Consider the following 11,868-nt stretch of genomic DNA (forward strand, 5'->3'; position numbering starts at 1 on the left):
TGTAACAGCCACATTGGCCCAGAGAAACACATCGGTCTCGGTCAAGGTAATAACCATCATTACACTGGCAACCCTCAGAGCATCCAATGGGGCAAGGCATAGGGGCCACAACCCCGGCACAAGTGGTAGTACACGTGTCAGCGCAAGCTTCATAATGACTGTATTGGGGGCAGTTTAGAGCTAGAAGGAAACATCAAAAAACATGACTAAGCTACAATGAGATAAACAATCTTCATGTTAAATTTATTTAAAAAAAAAATAATCCCAATTTTACACCAAGACCATATATATATATATATATATATATATATATATATATATATATATATACAGTATCTCACAAAAGTGAGTACACCCCATGTGACAACACTGAAGAAATGACATTTTGCTACGATGTACACCCCTAAGTGAAAATGTCCGAATTGGGCCCATTTAGCCATTTTCCCTCCCCGGTGTCAAGTGACTAGACAAGCAGACTAAGGACACATTACTGGAACCATGTCCTGTGGTCTGATGAGACCAATATAAACCTATTTGGTTCAGATGGTGTCAAGCGTGTGTGTGGCGGAAACCAGGTGAGGAGTACAAAGACAAGTGTGTCTTGCCTACAGTCAAGCATGGTGGTGGGAGTGTCATGGTCTGGGGCTGCATGAGTGCTGCCAGCACTGGGGAGCTACAGTTTTTTGAGGGAGCCATAAATGCACATGTACTGGGCCAACATGTATTCCAACATGATAACGACCCCAAACACAACTTCAAGATGACCACTGCCTTGCTAAAGAAGCTGAGGGTAAAGGTGATGGACTGGCCAAGCATGTCTCTAGACCTAAACCCTGTTGAGCATCTGTGGGGCATCCTCAAACGGAAGGTGGAGGAGCACAGGGTCTCTAACATTCACCAGCTCTGTGATGTCATCATGGAGGAGTGGAAGAGGACTCCAGTGACAACCTGTGAAGCTCTGGTGAACTCCATGTCCAAGAGGGTTAAAGCAGTGCTGAAAAATAATGGTGGCCACACAAAAAATTGACACTTTGTGCCAAATATGGACATTTTCACTTAGGGGTGTACTCACTTTTGTTGTCAGCGGTTTAGACATTAAATGCAAAGTGTCATTTCTTCAGTGTTGTCCCATGAAAAGATATAATAAAATATTTACAAAGATGGGAGGGGTGTACTTACTTTTGTGAGATACTGTATATATATAAGACATGTAGGAAGGAGCATACACTCTCAGTGGAGGCCTATGTCAAGGAGCAGGGCACAAGATGGCAGAGGGTTCAGCCTCAGGAAGAGGGACTGTGTTTTAGCAGGACTGGAGTCGGGGTAGGGACTCATGCTTTGTTGCCAAAACTAGCCAACCAGGAAGTCCCTCTAACATGGCTGCTCATTTCTTCCAGATCAGTGGAGGACTATGTCAAGGAGCAGGGCACAAGATGGCAAGAGGTTCAGCCTCAGGAAGAGGGACTGTGTTTTAGCAGGGCTGGAGCGGGGGTAGGGACTCATGCTTTGGTGCCAAAACTAGCCAACCAGAAAGCTCCTCTTACATGGCTGCTCACTTCTTCCAGGCCAGTGATTTAGAAAGATCTCAAGTAAGAGAAAGCCAGACAAGCAAGCTTTTTAAGAATTAGGCCCACACTGGTATCATGCATTTATCTATCCCCTCGAAAGTGCACAAATTCCAAGAAATTCCAAGACTTACGGCATACTTTGCTACTTCTCCATTTCATGGCAGTAATGCCCATATGTTGGCAAACAGTCACGTAACTTTGAAGGCTGTTGCACAATGCATTTGTTTTACCGTGTGCTTGACAGAGGTCATGCAAACAGTTGCTAAAGAACCCTAGGGGGTCCACGTGATTGTGACAAGTGCTGAAAGGTCCACTGGCGGCAAGCAACATGCCACAGTACTTTTCCCCTCCATAAATGCTTTTGTGTTGACATTGTGGACAGAAGTTCCCCTGGCATTTGCTTTGGCATGGCAAACCCAGACTGTGGACCCTCCAGGTCTCCCCAAAGGCAGTGGTGTTGATCTCCAGTGATCCACCTGGAAGTCTTAAGTCATCGTCGGGGTCTCCGTTGTAGTTACCACAAAGGCCACACATCTGCTCATGGAAACTGCTGGAGATATTAACCACAACCTGAGAGGCCAGGTCATAGGACACTTGAAGTCCAAAATCAGTGCTCAGCATAACACTTATGCCATGCTGGTGAACCCAGAAGCCTTTGTCCTGCCGATCCAATGGGAGATTGTAAACGATATCATTCACCTAAAAGACAGAAATAAGTTGTTAAAATATTTTGGGAGGTAAACTCATTGGTTCCTGTTTCTGTATTGGCTGTCGATGTACAGTATACACTGAGCCAGACCGGAACTGTAGACACAAAGGGGTTAATTTTCTAAAGGCAAATAGGCTGTTCACTTTGCAAGGGAAATTGCGCTTTATAAGGGAGTTTTCTCAAGAGCTTAGTGAATGCGAGAAATTTTGCTTTGCAAAGAATAACCAATCACATGCAAAGAAAATTAAAAATAAAACAAGCAAAAAAAAAAAGAGCTTTTGCTTACACATAGTTGGATGATGGAAGTAAGCAAAACTTCACCTCATTTACTTGGCAAAGTTAAAATGGCCTTGCAAAAAGCAACTTCCCTTGAAAAGTGAACAAATTATTTAGTAAACCAACCCCCAAATATTCTGCAGAATTTTACACAGCCGCTAATACTACTGTACTTCTTATTGGATTTAGAAAGACTACAGTTTTGTAGACATGCGTGGTTCGTTTCCATACAAATCGAAATTTGGACAAATTGCTCATTCTTCTAAAAATGTGTTTTTTGTCCTTTTTTAGAGTAACTTCCCATTACTGTCACCCCAGACAGGAAATGGGGAGAAATCTCCCCAATAGGAACAGAGACAGTAAAAAAAAAAACCACCCCAGCTTGGTTCAAAATGATATAAAAGTTTTGGCTCCTCTTTGCATCTGCTGCTAGAGATATGCACAACGGAAAGATTTGTTTTGTTTCCTATTCGTTCGTTAAGTAAATATTTTCTTCATATTTGTCATGGTAGAATGATTCATTCTATTTTGTAATTTGTTTAGTATCTTTGTATTCATTTCGTATATTCATTATTTTCAAATCAATTCAAATTTATTTGAAATTTTCATTTCAGAAGACGGCTATTTTTATTTTATTCTATTCTTTTCTAGCCTATTCTATTTTTTTGTATTCTGCTCTTTCCTAATCCATTTTATTTTTTTCTACTCTATTCTATTCTCTTTTATTATTTTATATTCTATTCTATTTGGTTTTATTCTATATTATTATTAATATTTTATTCTATTCTTTTCTATTATATTGTTTAATTTTCTATTATATTCTGTTCTATTGTATTCTTTTCTATTCTATTCTATAAAGCAGCCAATAGATATGTGCACTGCCGAAAAATGTGTTTGCTTTCATTTATCGTTTCATTTGTTCTTTTTTTTCTGTCATTTTTCGGGTCATTCATTTTGATTCCAATCCGAAAATTCAAAAGAATAACTAACTAACGAACGAATAATAACTAACTATTAAATTATAGGCATTGAAATTTCCTTTCAAATTTGGCCGTTAGTGAATGTAAATTCGAGAATTCGTAAATTAATAAGTTCGTGAATTCGTAAATTCAAAAATTTGAAAATAAGAAAGAAAATCTGAAAATTCAAAAGAATAATTAACTAATAATAACTAACTATTAAATTATAGGTATTGGAATTTCCTTTCAAATTTGGTTGTTAGTGAAAGGCTATATGGGTAGAGATCAGTGTTTATAAACGTTTTTTATATATGTACCATCATCCCTGAAGTAGTAAACCAAAAAATATGTAGAAAATGGGATTTTAAAGGTACCCCTGATATAGGAAAAAACATTATCTACTAAAAATATATCAAATATTTATTAAAGCAGTTTTACAAAAAAATATACAATAAAAGTTCGTTCGTTATCTCAACGTCATTCGGATTTTTGTCATATAGGATTTTGTACATGAGGCGTCTGGCAAAGAGGTGCAGATCCTTGATCAGTTCAAATTTATTTGCCTCCTCATCCGTTAGAGCTAGGTCTCACTTTCTGTCCGGAACTCAGATAATGCCAATTTAGAAGGCGTTACTTTTGAAGACCTACGAGCCCTTCAGGATTTGATGGATTTGTGGGAGGAGAGCAATCCCGAGGAGGCGGGTTGGATATTCAACCCACCTGGATCAGAGACCTCCCAACCTGTAAATCAGGGGGCTGGTCCATCCAACAACCCCCTTTACCCCTATAATCCTTTTTCCATATCTTCTGTTGGAATAACCTTTGAGACACCAAAGACATATAAACCCAAATCCAAGTCCTTCCCTGTCCTACAGGGAAATTCTAACTTGTGGGCCTTTGTGATCCAGGTCACTAAAGAGATTGAAGCTACCAACTGGCTAACTGGCCCTCCGGGCAATTTATCTAAACACTTAAAAAAGGCATTACAGAACTTGAGGTCTAATAAAAACATCGTAATAAAACCATCCGACAAAGGTGGCAACCTCGTTCTGATGGATACAAAACAATATGAGCAAATGTGTTTTGATATCATACGTAATACCGACTGGTACAGACCAGTACCCAAATCTCACGTTAATTATTACATGAAACTTTATAAGGACATTCTGGCTAAGGCGCACTACAGAGGGGTCATTGACTCTAACACACTAAAATTCTTGGACTCTACCAATCCGGTGACTCCAACATTCTACGCACTGCCTAAAGAGCACAAAAACCTACAGAATCCCCCAGGCCGACCGATTATTTCGGGGTGCGGATCCCTGACAGAAAAGGCCAGCCAACTAGTGGACGAGTATTTATACCCCCACGTAAAGGGACTTTTTTCCTTTGTTAAGGATACCATTGAGTTATTGAAAACATTGGATGGATTACAGCTACCTCAGGGATGTTGGCTAGTTGCGATCGATATAGAGGCCTTGTACAACTCCATACCCCATACCAGAGGTGTGGAGGTTGTGCGAGAATTCTTGAATGAACGAGATCTTGACTCGTGGAAGTATAACGAATTTGTGATTGAAATTCTTAATTTCATACTTACACACAATATTTTTGTGTTTAAGGGTTCCCACTACCTCCAGGTACAGGGCGTGGCAATGGGGGCAAAATGTGCCCCCTCCTACGCAAACCTGTACCTGGGGGGGTGGGAACGAGACCTTTTCTTTGATGAATCCAAAGCAGAGTTTGTAGGTAAGATTGTATCATGGCATCGATACATAGATGATGTTTTTATGGTGTGGGCAGGATCAAAAGAACAACTACTAGAGTTCCTGGTGGGTCTACAGGTGAACACATACAATCTTAAGTTTACTTACACGTTTGACCAGTCAAAAATTACTTTCTTAGATGTAGAGATCTTTATAAATGAAACAGGAATGCTCTGTTCCACACTATATCGCAAACCGTCAGCAGGCAACAGCTTACTGCATGCCAGCAGTTCACACCCTGAAAAACTAATTAAAAGCATCCCTTTCAGTCAATTCTTGCGCCTGAAACGCAATTGCACATTGGATACAGACTTCCAAAAGGAGGCAAACCTGCTACGCGATCGCCTCCTAGCTAGAGGATATAGTAAAACATGTCTGAAAAAAGCATTCAACAGGGTAAAAAACAAGAATAGACAACTGTTGCTATACAAACCCAGACGAGATAAAGTATCAACATCAACAAGAGTGATTACCAAATATAATAGACAACATGCATATCTATAAAAAGTTCTGGTACCTATTGGCAGCTGATCAAAAAATTTCCAAATTCGTTAGACCCTATCCAGAGATCACCTTCAAACGCTCTCGCTCCTTGAGGGATAGTCTAGTGAGTAGCCACTATCGCAATCAGACTGTACTCAAGTCTAAATCACCAGGCACCTACCCTTGTGGCAGATGCAACTATTGTCCCTTCATTTTAGAAGGGAACAATGTTACCCTTCCCAACAATAACATCTGGACCCCAAACATAGAACAAACTGTCAATCGGTTGGTTCAATATACCTAATGAAATGTCATTGCGGGGCATTTTACGTGGGAAAAACTAAGCGCCCACTTTTTTGTAGAATCAGGGACCATGTGTCCCTTATCTCCAAACATAGGATGGAAACACCTATTAGCCGCCATGTGGGGCTATACCACAATTTCGATTTAAAAGTTATCGGCTTTTTTAGCCTTGAACACATACCAGAACATGAACGAGGAGGTGAAGTAGATAATAAACTTCTCCAATTGGAGACGAGATGGAGCTATTGTTTACAGGCTACTCGGTCCCCCGGCCTCAATGAGGGGATTAGTTATAAGCCTTTTCTATAAATATCCCCCCTTTTGTGATCTGGTCACTTCTGTCTCCTTGGGAGCATGTGCCCCATTGAGTGTCTTCCCTTCCCTTGTTTTGTTAACATTTACTGCGTTTGAACATCATGGGATCACCAGACGTTTACTATTCCTCTCGCGACTAATTCTGGATTAGTTGTCTAGGCCAGAATTGCCTCTATTAGAAACAATATATCTTTTAGAAAAGGGATACTAACATATATTGAGTCAGCTGCAATGATATGCATATTGATACAGCTTTTCATATGTGGATGTAAATTAGTGGTGCAATGTTGTAGACAAATCATTGTAATGTGCAATCATGACCACACCCAAACCTTGGGGAACCCCCCTTTCCCTTTTTTTTTTTTTTACCCCTCCCCAGGCTCTATTTTCCCTCGTTTATACCCCCCCTAGTTCAGTGCCATTTGATCCCCGTATGGACGCCCAAGGGTGTATACTAGGTTGAACACACATCCCCCTTGGGCTTTTCTTTCCTGGGGGTTGCCAACCCGGTATGCGCCCGCCTTGTGGTCTCCTTATAGTCCTTGGCATACCGGTATAACCGTATCCCACAGCCATCTTTCCAACTGTCCAAGTTTTTCTTCTTGGCTCAGCACTGTCTCCAAAGGGAGTCTTAGTGCTGTTTTGGGCACACAGGAAGTAGTTTTACTTCCTGTCTGTCGTTTCCGGTTCCGGGTCATTAGTCCTTGGACTAGGAGCCTCCTCTTTGCGTCCACTTGGCTTCAGTGCAGTGTGATGACACGCACAGCATTCTGGGGCCATGGGGAGGGATATTTAAACCCCACACATTCAGATGCTTGCTAGCAGTCAGGGAGCTCATGCTAAACATGGACGCCGGCACCAGGTAAAACTAAACATTGACCGTTAGTCGGTTCAACACTCTGTGATATGTCTAATTGTAAACTAAAGCACCACTTTTTGGTGCTCTATTTCCTTTCAAACAAATCTATTTATTATTTTTTTTTTTTTTTTTTTCATAGGAAGTGACTATTTTTTGTGGCCCACTACTTTAGGGTGCCCCTTTAGCAGCGCCAATAGAAATGTGTCGTAGCTTCTAACATAACGATGTGATATCTTTTCAAGGTGAGCAGGTGCTCTTGAAGATTTAAAATTGCAGCGTACATATGTTCCTCGTCGCATTGAAGTTTAATATAGCTACATGCATTTTTTTTTTTTTTTATATACTTTTTCAGAAACTGTGGAGCAGCTTTGTCTTCACCTACACAGGAGCTTTTTTACAATTGATATTGTGCCATTCAGTCCTCATGAGCTCCCAATACAAATACTCTTCGGGGGTTGGTGAGTGGTGTCCACTGTCTAGTTTGTCTTGTGGTCTACCTCTCTCTTCACCCGTAATATGTGTGAAATTTTATTATCTATGATATCTGTTACAGATACCGTAATCATCCTTTTTGCTTTTGATGATTTTCATCCATGTGAATATACATCCCTCCCTACGGGTGATCAGGCATCCATCTGGACTACACAGGGGGGAGTCACTTCTGGGGGCACCCCTCCTCCCCTCTTCTCTCAGTTGACGCCTCGTATCCTGCGACTTCCCCAGAACTCTATTACAGAGGTATGGAGTTGACGCGGTGGTTGTGTTGGGTGGGAGTATTAGGGGAGGGTTGGGTGTGAGCCTGTGTGATGGGGTTGTTGGGTGTTTTTTGTTTTTTTTTTTTTGTTGGGGGGGGCAGTGGGATGGGGGGTGGGATGTTTTTTGTTCCTGTTTTTGTTTTTGTTTCTGGAGGGTGGTTTTGGTGGAGTTATGGTTGCACAAGCTAAAGAGCTTTCAAGTTACATAAATGTTAATGTTTTATGTATTTTTTTCTGTGTATTTACCTTTTTTTTCTCTTTCTCTTTTGAACATCCAAGGTTGTTTTTATCGTGAATATTGTTGTTGAATAATTGAAAAGCCTCATCCATTTTCCTGATGAAGCCTTCTGGGCGAAACATGTTGAAATTATGTGGACGTGGTTATGCTTTGAACTCTTGGTGACCATAGTTTTTTTCATTGTCAATATTAGGTTGAGGATGTATACCTTTGACTGTGAATGTAAAACTGTTCTCACATTTTATCGTATATTTTTTTGTAAAACTGCTTTAATAAATATTTGATATATTTTTAGTAGATAATGTCTTTTCCTATATCAGGGGTACCTTTAAAATCCCATTTTCTACATATTTTTTGGTTGTTAGTGAACATAACGAATACAAACTTATCCAAAGTTGCAAATTATCCGAAATAACGAAAACCGCATCTAAACAAATGGAACGGAGCAAATTAATAATAAATAATAATGATACATTTTTATTATTATTATTTTTATTTATTATTATTAATTTGTTATGTTCCATTCGTTTAGATTTTTTAAATTTTTATTCGTTACGTTCACTAAGAGACAAATTTGAAAGGAAATTCCAATACCTATAATTTAATAGTTAGTAATAGTTAAGTTATTATTAGTTAGTTATTTTTTCAGATTTGGGATTTTCGCATTTCGGATTTCGAAATTATGAATTTTCAAATTTACGAATGTTGGAATATTCGAATTTGCGAATATTCGGGAAAATTCACTAAATTGGTTTTCGTTAATTCGGATTAACAAACTTATTGAAATTTGTTAAAAAACTAATTCGTAGCACAACGAATTGCACATGTCTACTGGGAAACGATTAAGGAACCATCATCTTATTTCACATTTATACCTTACTGTATTTATTGCAATATGTTTCCATTTTTAATTCAAATTTGTCTTTTTATTCAAATTCAAATTAATTTTTTAATTCAAATTAATTTTTTAATTCAAATTCAAATGATTTTTTTTAATTTAAATTCAAGTTCATTTTTTTATTCAAATTAATTTTTTTATTCAAATTCAAATTCTTTTTTTATTCAAATTCAAATTTTTCAAATTTATTTTCACATTTAAATTTGGATAATTGGTTTTGTTATAATTTACTTCAGATTCGTTGACGTTTGTTACTATCATGATTCAGAAATTTGGATACATTTGAATCTCCGAATAACGAAAATTTTGATTTGTTACGAAAAGAATCACACATGTCTATCTGTTGCTACTGATCTTTGTATCAACTGCCTTAAAATGAAACAACTTTGTCGTTTTGCATGAACCTTTCTCTAGTGCATTGGGTCTCCAAACTGTGGCCCTTTGCTAGCCTTTATCCGGCCCTTGTCTGAACAACAATAAAGTGGCCCTTTGTTTGAAAAGTTTGGAGACCCCTGCTCTAGTGTAACATGCCCACACAGAACACATAGTAAAGCCTTCGGTCCCTTTAATCGAGAACATTTGTTTATATCGGCATTTTGTTTACCTCAACTGTTCCATATTTTCCTTGAATTAACAATATCTTCACATCATTCAGAAAAATTGTAATTGTCTCAGTAGAGCTCATTGACATCAAGATTGAAAAGTTCTCAAGGAAGCTCATATCCCGGAAGCAGCTCTGTGCTAGCACATAGCTGCAGTTTCCTTGGAAGTTGTAGCTGATTCCATCAAAAGTGCGGTAGTGGGACCCGCCAGCAACTGAGCATAGGGCACTTTGAGTTGGGTGACACTTCTGAACTCCATTCCATACTTTGCAAACCTCGTGAGTGCTGCAGGCAAATGGGAGGCACTTGACCAATCCCCCAGGTTCACACACACACCTCTCATCGCAGTTTAGGGTTGGGTAGAATTCCTCGTTGACTTTGTAGTAAGCACCATTTATGGTGCAGCCGCACTCAGAAACTTGAACACAGTGGTCAACATCGAGGAGGTAGCCATCTTCACAAACACAGCTCTCTCTACAGAAGCCATTACATCCAGGTGGGGATCTTGTGCCACTGCAGGTCTTTGGATACTCGATGGAACAGAGTGTGTAGTAACTGTCTTGTGGACACCAGGTTTCTTCCAAAAGAAAAACAAAAAAAGGAAACGTACTTGCGTATATTATCCTAAAATAAAGTCTTAGTAAAAAATGAATAAGTGGTTAATACAAAATGATGGGAATTTCAAACTATTACAGTTATTACAAGAGAAGGAGGTGAGGAGAAATCTTAAGATTTCTCCTCACTTTGGTAAACGTTTCCCTCATTTTCTGTTCTATCTCTAGGATAGGAAGCAAAGGGATGCCCCCTCCAGTGAGACCCAGACAGCGAATAAATACAACAAATGTAAAAGGTACAAAAGGTAAAAAATGTTTAGTCACCAGCCTCTTCTACCCCACCCTTTTACTTAAGAGAAACAAAATGTTACCCCAGCTCCACTGCCAATATGAAAGTCCACGAGCTGTGATCTGGCACTCTAGCCAGGACGTTCAGGCCCCAAATACAATACTTGAATCAATAAGGGCTGGCAACTCAGGTGCTCTTGAATAAAAGTCTTTTGTTGGTTACATGGGTACATAGGTACAGGCTATACTCTGACGCATTTCGGCTAAGAAGCCTTCATCAAAGCAACCCTTTTACTTACCTGAGCCTTCATTTGATCCAGTGCTGTTCCTGTCTGCAGCTCTTTTCTCCCCTCACTTCCTGGTCTCTGGGGCTTTGCGTAGGCAATGGGAGCCATTGTCTCCCGCTGCTGTCAATCAAAGCTAGTGACTGGGGAGTAGGGGTAGGGCCTAATCCCGCTGTCTGTGTCAATAGACTGCGCAAGTGCCCCCATAGAAAGCCCAGTGGAGGGGAAGTGCCAAGAGCACCAGTGGAAGACCCAAGATGAGGAGGTCTGTGCAGTTCCAGGGCAGGCAAGTGTAAAAAGTTTTGGCTATTTTCTTGTGAAAAAAAAAAAAAAAATTTTGGCTATTCATACACTTTAGGGTGAACTAAACTTGTACTTTATTATTAACTTTTAAAAGTAAAAGTGGTGCCTAAAAGCAGAAACCACAAAATGAACCACACTTTGATTATTACTCAAAAAAAGCCCCGTTTGCCTCTCTATTTCACTATATTTGTGGGGCCCGACTTTTCCGGTGTCATGGCTAAAGCCCGCCAACTTCCTTTCAGCTGAGAGAACCTCTGTGAGCCTCATTGCATACGGTGGAATTTATTTGAAATTGTTATTTAACATTGAAGACCTTTCACCAATCATCTGAGTAGCTTCCTCAGTTCAAATGCACATTAAAAACATTCATTTGCACTTTCATAACCCCTGCCATATTTTCAGATATCAATATTAGTTTTGGCATGTTTTATAATACCATGTTGATGTTAGGATCTGAACCCAGAAGCTGAACTTTATAACTTCAACCTTGGACTTGCCATTTAAGCCACGTTTCTACACCTCCTGTCTGCCAGATTGCTGTGCCTATGTCAATATCTCACTATCTCATCTACTTCTACCACAGTCTTGGTTATCTACCAACAGCTCTTCGGTGGTCTCCTCTTCTTGTCTGATATCACAAATTTCTAAAACCAGCTTAACATATTGACTAGACATCTGCTTTGCTACCTTTTTAACAAATCTGGCCTA

Source organism: Aquarana catesbeiana, linkage group LG10 (assembly GCF_042186555.1).
Source record: "Aquarana catesbeiana isolate 2022-GZ linkage group LG10, ASM4218655v1, whole genome shotgun sequence".
NCBI lineage: Eukaryota > Metazoa > Chordata > Amphibia > Anura > Ranidae > Aquarana > Aquarana catesbeiana.